At 43.1% G+C, this 12,306-nt stretch overlaps 1 protein-coding gene across 1 annotated transcript in view; it reads left to right on the top strand.

Annotated features, from left to right (window-relative positions):
* Window positions 1-12,306, top strand: part of LOC311137690 (nuclear receptor subfamily 5 group A member 2-like) — a 206,899-nt gene that overhangs the window by 188,456 nt on the left and 6,137 nt on the right. The gene's annotated exons all lie outside the window — the stretch shown is intronic.

The raw sequence follows: 12,306 nt of genomic DNA, 5'->3' as shown, positions 1-12,306 counted from the left end.
CTAAATGACTAAAATGTCAAATCACTGAACTATCCCTTTAAAGCCCCCAATGCGGTCTTAGTTTTTAAATAATCACTGTATGTGTTTATTTAATGAAAATAACTCAAAAATATATTTTTTATAAATTATTTCCCTGAGCCTCCTTTGGCCCTTGTCCAGTCAGCCACGAGCTCTACTGTTAGCAGAGAGTGGTAGAATGGAGTGTGACAGTGTTGGCAGAGAGTGGTAGAATGGAGTGTGACAGTGTTGGCAGAGAATGGTAGAGTGGAGTGTGACAGTGTTAGCAGAGAGTGGTAGAATGGAGTGTGACAGTGTTGTCAGAGACTGGTAGAATGGAGTGTGACAGTGTTGGCAGAGAATGGTAGAGTGGAGTGTGACAGTGTTAGCAGAGAGTGGTAGAATGGAGTGTGACAGTGTTGTCAGAGAGTGGTAGAGTGGAGTGTGACAGTGTTGGCAGAGAGTGGTAGAGTGGAGTGTGACAGTGTTGGCAGAGAGTGGTAGAGTGGAGTGTGACAGTGTTGGCAGCGAGTGGTAGAGTGGAGTGTGACAGTGTTGGCAGCGAGTGGTAGAATGGAGTGTGACAGTGTTGGCAGAGAGTGGTAGAATGGAGTGTGACAGTGTTGGCAGAGAATGGTAGAGTGGAGTGTGACAGTGTTAGCAGAGAGTGGTAGAATGGAGTGTGACAGTGTTGTCAGAGAGTGGTAGAGTGGAGTGTGACAGTGTTGGCAGAGAGTGGTAGAGTGGAGTGTGACAGTGTTGGCAGAGAGTGGTGGAGTGGAGTGTGACAGTGTTGGCAGCGAGTGGTAGAATGGAGTGTGACAGTGTTGGCAGAGAGTGGTAGAATGGAGTCTGACAGTGTTGGCAGAGAGTGTGTGTATATACAACCTTGTATCTTTATGGCAGATCAATCGCGACGGCACATTGGAGGAAACAAGTGTAGAACGTGTTTGTGTGCGTGCGTGTATGTGTTTCAGTGAATGGGTATGGGTTTCAGTGAGTGGGTATATTTTGTAGTGAATGGGTATGGGTTTCAGTGAGTGGGTCTATTTTATAGTGAGTGGGTATGTATTTCAGTGAGTAGGTATGTGTTAATGCATACCGGTATTTATGTGTGTGTACATGAGAAAAGAACATAAACAATTCCCAAACGTAACCCTAATCTCAAATGTCACAACGCTTCCGATCAGTGGAAACAAACATGCTGTGTGTGTACAGTGCTAGTCACCCAGTGACTCAGCAGTAGAAACATTACCAAACTGGCCCATGGAATTGACCGGGCGGCCATTGCCCCCCTTTTACTGCCCTGTTTCCAGCATCAACTCCACACACGCACACGCGCACGCGCACGCGCACGCGCACACACACACACACACACACACACACACACACACACACACACACACACACACACACACACACACACACACACACACACACACACACACACACACACACACACACACACACACACACACACACACACACACACACACACACACACACACACACACACACACACACACACACACACACACACACACACACACACACACTCACACACACACCCTTCCCTCACTCAGCCAACCCATCCACAGGTGTGGCCGTCCCAGGGCCTCCTTCTTCCCACCTGGATGCTGGGGTCAGTGGGTTCCTTGATAGGACCGCCCCCTTGCCTGATTGGAGCCGTCCTGGAAGTCAGGCCAGCAGGTTAATGATGAATAAAAGAACGATTGACAGCAGTGGGTTCATATATAGTTCTACACAGAGTGTAAAAAAACATTAGGAACACCTCCTCTTTCCGTGACATAGACTGACCAAGTAAATCCAGGTGAAAGCTATGATCCCTTATTGATGTCACTTGTTAAATCCACTTCAATCAGTGTAGATGAAAGGGAAGAAACAGGTTAAAGAAGGATTTTTAATCCTTGAGACAATTGAGACATGGATTGTGTTTGTCTGCCATTCAGAGGGTGAATGGGCAAGAAAAATATATTTAAGTGCCTTTAAACGGGGTATGGTAGTAGGTGCCAGGCACACCGGTTTGAGTGTGTCAAGAACTGCAACGCTGCTGGGTTTTTCACGCTCAACAGTTTCCCTTGTGTATCAAGAATGGCCCACCACCCAAAGGACATCCAGCCAACTTGACACAACTGTGGGAAGCATGTGAGTCAACACGGACCAGCATCCCTGTGGAACGCTTTCAACACCACGTAGAGTCCATGCCCGGATGAATTCAGGCTGTTCTGAGGGCATAATGGGCTGCAACTCAATATTAGGAAGGTGTTATTAATGTTTGTTATGCTCAGTGTATCTCATCGTTTTAAAGAGGAGTTGTAAAGTTGTCACTGTAGTGATAGCCTAGTAGTAGATTGGCGAGGTCATGTCAATCCTAGCAAAGATTGGTCAATTTATTTAATTTGACCTTCATTTATCCAGGAAAAGACCCTTGAGGTTAGAAACCTTTTTTTTGAGGGTGTCCCACCCCCTGAACTGCTCATTGTTCACTCACACATTTAGTTGGTTGTAGGACACATGTCACTAGTACAAGTTAGGTAGGCTTTATTGACAGTTATTTTTGTGACTAAAAGATTGAAGATTAGGTAGTTAATATCATATTATATGTGGTCCTCTGTAGCTCAGCTGGTAGAGCACGGCGCTTGTAACGCCAAGGTAGTGGGTTCGATCCCCGGGACCACCCATACACAAAAATGTATGCACGCATGACTGTAAGTCACTTTGGATAAAAGCGTCTGCTAAATGGCATATTATATTTGTTTGTGATGCAAGAGTTGATTGTTATAGCCCAAAAAACGACCATTGTAAATACTGTTTCTCTTGATTTTAATCCATCCTGTTCTTCTGTCCTTTATTTTGTGTCATTCATATATTTAGTAAACAATCCTACAGCGGAAATGGTCAGAGAGAAAAACATTTACCTATGGTAGCGTAATGTCTTGGTCAGATGCATTCCTAACCAGACCCCCACCCCCCCCCACCCCCCCGCCGTGGATCGCTAGTCAAATGAAACATTGTATTGCACGGGACCTCAGGGTTTCCATCTGAGCTCTGTGCGTGGCGCTGGAGCACACTGGGCAGATTGATAATTAGTCCCTTAGTGACTCTAAGGAGGGATAGAGGAGAGGAGGAGTGGAGGAGGAGGAGGAGGAGGAGGAGGAGCGGAGTGCTTACCGTCGTACTTAGCTCCAACCTGACGTTTGGGCTAGGGGTAATCAGAATGACTCAAAAATACAACCTTGTCACCCAAACTCCCTTATTCGCCATGGTATCATCAAGCCCTCTTTTAGAAAATTTGGGGATAATTCTTTGCGCTGCAAACCTGTGGTTCTCCTTGCAGGGGAAAATAGATCAAGCTGTTGTCATCGATAATCAGTGTGCTTTTTTTAGCCCCTTTCGTAATGTTTTCAAAAGGAGCCTGACAATAATTAGCAATTAAAATGTGCCTTTTTTTGCCATTTTTTTCTCTCTAATTAGCCTTACAGAGACATTGGGCTGTAAATCTCTGTAGCTTTGGGTCGCACACACATACACACACACAAACACCTAGAGAAATGTTTTACCATAAAACCATGGCAACATCTCATGTGTTTGCCAGTGATCCCAGCTAACCCTGTCATGCCCCCTCTGAATCAATGATATCACATTTATAACAGACAATGATACAGCATATTGCCAATCAAGATTTTCAACATATTGTCAATATAGTCACCATATTGTCAGTGTCTTCATCATGGACAGCTGGGATGTGTTCATTAGGCACCAAACGGAAGAAAATGGATTGAAACACCTGGACGATTTGCTACAGTGCCTTGTAAAATTATTCATCCCCCTTGGCGGTTTTCCTATTTTGTTGCATTACAACCTGTAATTGAAATTGATTTTTATTTGGATTTCATGTAATGGACATACACAAAATAGTCAAAATAGGTGAAGTGAAATGAAAAAATAACTTGCTTAACAAAATTCAAAAAAATAAATAACGGAAAAGTGGTGCGTGCATATGTATTCACCCCCTTTGCTATGAAGCCCCTAAATAAGATCTGGTGCAGCCAATTACCTTCAGAAGTCACATAATTAGTTAAATAAAGTCCACCTGCGTGCAATCTAAGTGTCACATGATCTCAGTATATATACACCTGTTCTGAAAGGCCCCAGAGTCTGCAACACCACTAAGCAAGGGGCACCACCAAGCAAGTGGCACCATGAAGACCAAGGAGCACTCCAAACAGGTCAGGGACAAAGTTGTGGAGAAGTACAGATCAGGGTAGGGTTGTAAAAAAATATCCAACACTTTGAACATCCCACAGAGCACCATTAAATAAAGTATAAAATAAATTGAAAGAATATGGCACCACAACAAACCTGCCAAGAGAGGGTTGCCCACCAAAACTCACGGACCAGGCAAGGAGGGCATTAATCAGAGAGGCAACAAAGAGACCAAAGATAACCCTGAAGGAGCTGCAAAGCTCCACAGCGGAGATTGGAGGACCACTTTAAGCCGTACACTCCACAGAGCTGGGCTTTACAGAAAAGTGGCCAGAAAAAAAGCCATTGCTTTGTTTTTTATCGGCAGGGACTAAGAAACTGGTCCGAATTGAAGGAATGATGGATGGCGCTAAATACAGGGACATTTTTGAGGGAAACCTGTTTCAGTCTTCCAGAGATTTGAGACTAGGATGGAGGTTCACCTTCCAGCAGGACAATGACCCTAAGCATTCTGCTAAAGCAACACTTGAGTGGTTTAAGGGGAAACATTTAAATGTCTTGGAATGGCCTAGTCAATGCCCAGACCTCAATCCAATTGAGAATCTGTGGTATAACTTAAAGATTAATGTACACCAGCAGAACCCATCCAACTTGAAGGAGCTGGAGCAGTTTTGCCTTGAAGAATTGGCAAAAATGCCAGTGGCTAGATGTGCCAAGCTTATAGAGCCATACCCCAAGAGACTTGCAGCTGTAATTGCTGCAAAAGGTGGCTCTACAAAGTATTGACTTTGGAGGGGTGAATAGTTATGCACGCTCAAGTCTTCTGTTATTTTGTCTTATTTCTTGTTTGTTTCAAAATAAAACATATTTTGCATCTTCAAAGTGGTAGTCATGTTGTGTAAATCAAATTATACAAACCCCCCAAAAATCCATTTTAATTACAGGTTGTAAGGCCACAAAATAGTAAAAATGCCAAGGGGGGTGAATACTTTCGCAAGCCACTGTGCATGTATCATAATGCAGTGGTTCCTAAACTTGTGGCAGGGGTCCAGGTGGGTCGCGGGATAAAAAATGTTGTGCAAATAATTAATATTTTTGTTGTTATTTTTAGAAAATAACATTCAGGATGGAAAAACACATTCAGTGTTAACTTAAATGACTAAAATCAAATAGAAACTATATAGAAAATATAATGAACCTATCTATTTTTTTGTAATAATAGACTATAATCTTTGAGAACTTACATTCACCAAAATAAAAGCTAGACAATCAGGCCCCTATTGATGTTGTTATCATGTTTGGGCATAAGAACACAGCATTAGCCATGTCGAAACATTTTCTCTCAGCTCCATGGCAAAATGTATATAATTGCAGGAAATTTGATTTAAAACTGCCAAATGTTATTTCAGCTCCATGGCACAATGTGTAGAATTGCAGGAAATTAGCTATAAAACTGCAAAAGTTTATCTTTGCTGCCAAGATGAGGGCCTCAAATTTTCTTGCCCAGGGCCTAGACACAATTCAGCCCATTGACACACCCCTTTTAGATTCAGAAAAAACCCTGCATTGTTACAAATAATTTCATAAGTATACATTCAATTTATTCTAATTGGTCACAAGAGCCCATACTGAAGTCCACATTCAGTTAAATGTTTTTTACTTATTCTTTGGTCTGTGTATGTTTTTTTCACCGCTCAACCCATATAGTGGGTCGCAACTCAAAAGACACCTCAATTTGTGGGTCGCGAAGCAAATACGTTTGGGAAACCCTGTCGTAATGACCCTGAAAAAGCGGTATGCATACATCACCACAGTCCACACATAATTGAGTCTCTATGCTACGGTGTCCATATTAGGACAGAGTCATACATCCACTTACATACTGTATGTCCTAATATAGACACCGTACTTCACAGTCCTACTTTCTGTTGACCGAGTCAATTGGTTTGAGCTCATTTGGGAGATGTTGATGGGAGGTGAGACAGACAGAGCACAGAGTTGCAGCAGGCAGGAAAAAGTGCATGGCATGTTTGTTTGGAGGGTCTTTTGTCAGTGGCAGAGCCCTCCTCTTAGCCTTGATTAGCCTCTCTGTGTCACACAGGGGTCAATGTGAACACACACAGGCACACACACACACACACATAAACACACACACAGGCACACACACACACACACACACACACACATAAACACACACTGTAATAGAGCAGTGCAGCGCATCACAGAATCATCATCATAGAATCATAGAATCATCATCACAGAGTCATCATCATAGAATCATAGAATCATCATCATAGAATCATCATCATAGAATCATAGAATCATCATCATAGAATCATCATCATAGAATCATAGAATCATTATCATAGAATCATCATCATAGAGTCATCATCCTAGAATCCTAGAATCATTATCATAGAATCATTATCATAGAGTCATCATCATAGAGTCATCATCATAGAGTCATCATCCTAGAATCCTAGAATCATTATCATAGAATCATTATCATAGAATCATCATCATAGAGTCATCATCCTAGAATCCTAGAATCATTATCATAGAATCATTATCATAGAGTCATCATCATAGAGTCATCATCATAGAGTCATCATCATCAAGTTAAACAGGATACAAAAGGTTTCTTAACAGCCATAAGACTGCTGAACAGTTCATCAAATTTCTACCCGGACTATTTGCATTGACCCTCTTTTTCACGCTGCTGCTACTCTCTGTTTATTATCTATGCATAGTCACTTTAATAACTCTACCTACAGTTGAAGTCGGAAGTTTACATACACCTTAGCCAAATACATTTAAACTCAGTTTTTCACAATTCCTGACATTTAATCCTAGTAAAAATTCCCTGTCTTAGGTCAGTTTAGGATCATCACTTTATTTTAAGAATGTGAAATGTCAGAATAATAGTAGAGAGAATGATTTATTTCAGCTTTCATCACATTCCCAGTGGGTCAGAAGTTTACATACACTCAATTAGTATTTGGTAGCATTGCCTTTAAATTGTTTAACTTGGGTCAAACGTTTCGGGTAGCCTTCCACAAGCTTCCCACAATAAGTTGGGGGAATTTTGGCCCATTCCTCCTGACAGAAGGCCTCCTTGCTCGTACACACTTTTTCAGTTCTGCCCACAAATTTTCTATAGGATTGAGGTCAGGGCTTTGTGATGGCCACTCCAATACCTTGACTTTGTTGTACTTAAGCCATTTTGGCACAACTTTGGAAGTATGCTTGAGGTCATTGTCCATTTGGAAGACCCATTTGCGACCAAGCTTTGGTGACTGATGTCTTGAGAAGTTGCTTCAATATATCCACATAATTTTCCTTCCTCATGATGCCATCTATTTTTTGAAGTGCACCAGTCCCTCCTGCAGTAAAGCACCCCCACAGCATGATGCTGCCACCCCCCCGTGCTTCACGGTTGGAATGGTGTTCTTCGGCTTGCAAGCGTCCCCCTTTTTCCTCCAAACATAATGATGGTAATTTATTTCACCTTTATTTAACCAGGTAAGCCAGTTGAGAACAAGTTCTCATTTACAACTGCGACCTGGCCAAGATAAAGCAAAGCAGTGCAATAAAAACTACAACAACACAGAGTTAAACAAAACATACAGTCAATAACACAATATAAAATCTATATACAGTGTGTGCAAATGTAGTAAGTTATGGAGGTAAGGCAATAAATAGGCCATAGTGCAAAATAATTACAATTTAGTATTAACATTGGAGTGATAGATGTGCAGAAGAATATGTGCAAATAGAGATACTGGGATGCAAATTAGCAAAATAAATAACAATGTAAATAACAATATGGGGATGAGGTAGTTGGGTGGGCTAATTACATTTACATTTTACATTTTAGTCATTTAGCAGACGCTCTTATCCAGAGCGACTTACAGTTTAGTGAGTGCATTACAATTACAGATGGGCTGTGTACAGGTGCAGTGATCGGTAAGCTGCTCTGACAACTGATGCTTAAAGTTAGTGAGAGAGATAAGTGTCTCCAGCTTCAGATATTTTTGCAGTTCGTTCCAGTCATTTGCAGCAGAGAACTGGAAGGAATGGCAGCCAAAGGAGGTGTTGGCTTTGGGGATGACCAGTGTGATATACCTGCTGGAACGCATACTACGGGTGGGAGTCGCTATGGTGACCAATGAGCTAAGATAAGGCGGGGATTTGCCTAGAAGTGATTTATAGATGACCTGGAGCCAGTGGGTTTGGCGACGAATATGTAGTGAGGGCCAGCCAACGAGAGCGTACAGGTCACAATGGTGGGTAGTATATGAGGCTTTGGTGACAAAACGGATGGCACTGTGATAGACTACCTCCAATTTGCTGAGTAGAGTGTTGGAAGTTATTTTGTAAATGACATCGCCGAAGTCAAGGATCGGTAGGATAGTCCGTTTTACGAGGGCATGTTTAGCAGCATGAGTGAAGGAGGCATTGTTGCGAAATAGGATGCCGATTCTAGATTTAACTTTGGATTGGAGATGCTTAATGCGAGTCTGGAAGGAGAGTTGACGGTCTAACCAGACACCTAGGTATTTGTAGTTGTCCACATATTCCAAGTCAGACCCGCCGAGAGTAGTGATTCTAGTCGGGCGGGCAGGTGCAAGCAGCGTTCGATTGAAGAGCATGTATTTAGTTTTACTAGCATTTAAGAGCAGTTGGAGGCCACGGATAGAGTGTTGTATGGCATTGAAGCTCGTTTGGAGGTTTGTTAACACAGTGTCCAATGAAGGGCCAGATGTATACAAAATGGTGTCGTCTGCGTAGAGGTGGATCTGAGAGTCACCAGCAGCAAGAGCGACATCATTGATATACACAGAGAATAGAGTCGGCCTGAGAATTGAACCCTGTGGCATCCCCATAGAGACTGCCAGAGGTCCAGACAACAGGCCCTCCGATTTGACACATTGAACTCTATCTGAGAAGTAGTTGGTGAACCAGGCGAGGCAGTCATTTGAGAAACCAAGGCTATTTAGTCTGCAAATAAGAATGTGGTGATTGACAGAGTCAAAAGCCTTGGCCAGGTCAATGAAGACGGCTGCACAGTACTGTCTTTTATCGATCGCGGTTATTATATCATTTAGGACCTTGAGCGTGGCTGAGGTGCACCCATGACCAGCTCGGAAACCAGATTGCATAGCGGAGAAGGTACGGTGGGAATCAAAATGGTCGGTGATCTGTTTGTTAACTTGGCTTTCAAATACTTTCGAAAGGCAGGGCAGGATGGATATATAGGTCTGTAACAGTTTGGATCTAGAGTGCACCCCCTTTGAAGAGGGGGATGACCGCGGGCGGCAGCTTTCCAATCTCTAGGGATCTCAGACGATACGAAAGAGAGGTTGAACAGGCTAGTAATAGGGTTTGCGACAATTTCTGCAGCTAATTTTAGAAAGAAAGGGTCCAGATTGTCTAGCACAGCTGATTTGTAGGGTTCCAGATTTAGCAGCTCTTTCAGAACATCAGCTATCTGAATTTGGGATAAGGAGAAGCGGGGGGGCATGGGCAAGTTGCAGCGGAGGGTGCACAGCTGGTGGCCGGGGTTGGGGTAGCCAGGTGGAAAGCATGGCCAGCCGTGGCAAAATGCTTATTGAAATTCTTGATTATCGTAGATTTATCGGTGGTGACAGTGTTTCCTAGCCTCAGTGCAGTGGGTAGCTGGGAGGAGGTGCTCTTATTCTCCATGGAATTTACAGTGTCCAATAACTTTTTGGAGTTAGTGCTACAGGATGCACATTTCTGTTTGAAAAAGCTAGCCTTTACTTTCCTAACTGATTGTGTATATTATATTATGGCCAAACAGTTCTATTTTTGTTTCATCAGACAAGAGGACATTTCTCCAAAAAATACGATCTTTGTCCCCATGTGCAGTTGCAAACCGTAGTCTGGCTTTTTTATGGCGGTTTTGGAGCAGTGGCTTCTTCCTTGCTGAGCGGCCTTTCAGGTTATGTCGATATAGGACTCGTTTTACTGTGGATATAGATACTTTTGTACCTGTTGCCTCCAGCATCTTCACAAGGTCCTTTGTTGTTGTTCTGGGATTGATTTGCACTTTTCGCACCAAAGTACGTTCATCTCTAGAAGACAGAACGCGTCTCCTTCCTGAGTTGTATGACGGCTGCGTGGTCCCATGGTGTTTATACTTGCATACTATTGTTTGTACAGATGAACGTGGTACCTTCAGGCGTTTGGAAATTGCTCCCAAGGGTGAACCAGACTTGTGGAGGTCTACAATTTTTTTCTTAGGTCTTGACTGATTTCTTTTGATTTTCCCATGATGTCAAGCAAAGAGGCACTGAGTTTGAAGGTAGGCCTTGAAATACATCCACAGGCACGCCTCCAATTGACTCAAATGATGTCAATTAGCCTATCAGAAGCTTCTAAAGCCATGACATAATTTTCTGGAATTTTCCAAGCTGTTTAAAGGCACCGTCAACTTAGTGTATGTAAACTTCTGACCAACTGGAATTGTGATACAGTGAATTATAAGTGAATAAATCTGTCTGTAAATAATTGTTGGAAAAATTACTTGTGTCATGCACAAAGTAGATGTCCTAACTGACTTGCCAAAACTATAGTTTGTTAACAAGAAATTTGTGGAGTAGTTGAAAAACTAGTTTTAATGACTCCAACCTAGGTTTTTGTAAACTTCCGACTTCAACTGCACATGTACAAATGACCTCGACTAACATTTACCCCTACACATTGACTCGGTACCGGTTCCCCCCGTATATATAGCCTCTTTATTGTTATTTTATTGTATTTTTGTAGCAAATATTTTCTTACTTACTTTAAAAAATCGGCATTGTTGTTTAAAGGCTTGTAAGTAAGCATTTCACGGTAAGGCCCATTACGCCGGCCCTGCGTGTGTCTGTGACTCAGTGTGCACAGCAATGGAGCCTGAGTGTGTGTGTCAGTAGTGAGGCGGCCGATCATTTCAGGAGTGTTTGTGTCAGCTGGTTCAGTAGTGTTGGCTGGGCGGGGTGGGAGGGCTGTTCTAAAGGTGTGTCAGCTGGTTCAGTAGTGTTGGCTGGGTAGGGTGGGAGGGCATCCCAATTCATCCCAAAGGTGTGTGATGGGGTTGAGGTCAGGGCTCTATGCAGGCCAGTGAAGTTCTTCCACACCGATCTCGACAAACCATTTCTGTATGGACCTCGCTTGTGCACGGGGGCATTGTCATGCTGAAACAGAAAAGGGCCTTCCCCAAACTGTTGCCACAAAGTTGGAAGCACAGAATCGTCTAGAATGTCATTTTATGCTGTAGCGTTAAGATTTCCCTTCACTAGAACTAAGGGGCGTAGCCCGAACCATGAAAAACAGCCCCAGACCATTATTCCTCCTCCACCAAACTTTACAGTTGGCACTATGCATTTGGGCAGGTAGCGTTCTCCTGGCATCCGCCAAACCCAGATTTGTCCGTTGGACTGCCAGATGGTGAAGCGTGATTCATCACTCCAGAGAACTAATTTCCACTGCTCCAGAGTCCAATGGCGGTGAGCTTTACACCACACCAGCCGACTCTTGGCATCGCGCATGGTGATCTTAGGCTTGTGTGCGGCTGTTCGGCCATGGAAACCCATTTCATGAAGCTCCCGACGAACAGTTCTTGTGCTGGCGTTACTTCCAGAGGCAGTTTGGAAGTCGGTATTGAGTGTTACAACTGAGGACAGATTCTGTGAGCTTGTGTGGCCTACCACTTCCCTGCTGAGCCGTTGTTGCTCCTAGACGTTTCCACTTCACAATAACAGCACTTACAGTTGACCGGGGCAGCTTTAGCAGGCTAGAAATATGACGAAGTGACTTGTTAGAAAGGTGGCATCCTATGACGGTGCCACGTTGAAAGTCACTGAGTTCTTCAGTAAGGCCATTCTACTGCCAATGTTTGTCTATGGAGATTGTATGGCTGTGTGCTCGATTATATACACCTCTCAGCAATGGGTTTGGCTGAAATAGCTGAATCCACTAATTTGAAGGGGTGTCCACATACTTTTGTATATATAGTGTATGTCAAAAGATTTACAGATTTGATTCCAATTCCAAATGTTGCCATACATGTCCATA

Source organism: Coregonus lavaretus (genome assembly GCF_964263955.1).
Source record: "Coregonus lavaretus genome assembly, chromosome: 11".
NCBI classification, from domain to species: domain Eukaryota; kingdom Metazoa; phylum Chordata; class Actinopteri; order Salmoniformes; family Salmonidae; genus Coregonus; species Coregonus lavaretus.
The sequence above is the reverse complement of the archived record's forward strand: the minus strand, read 5'-3'. Positions and strand labels throughout refer to the sequence as shown.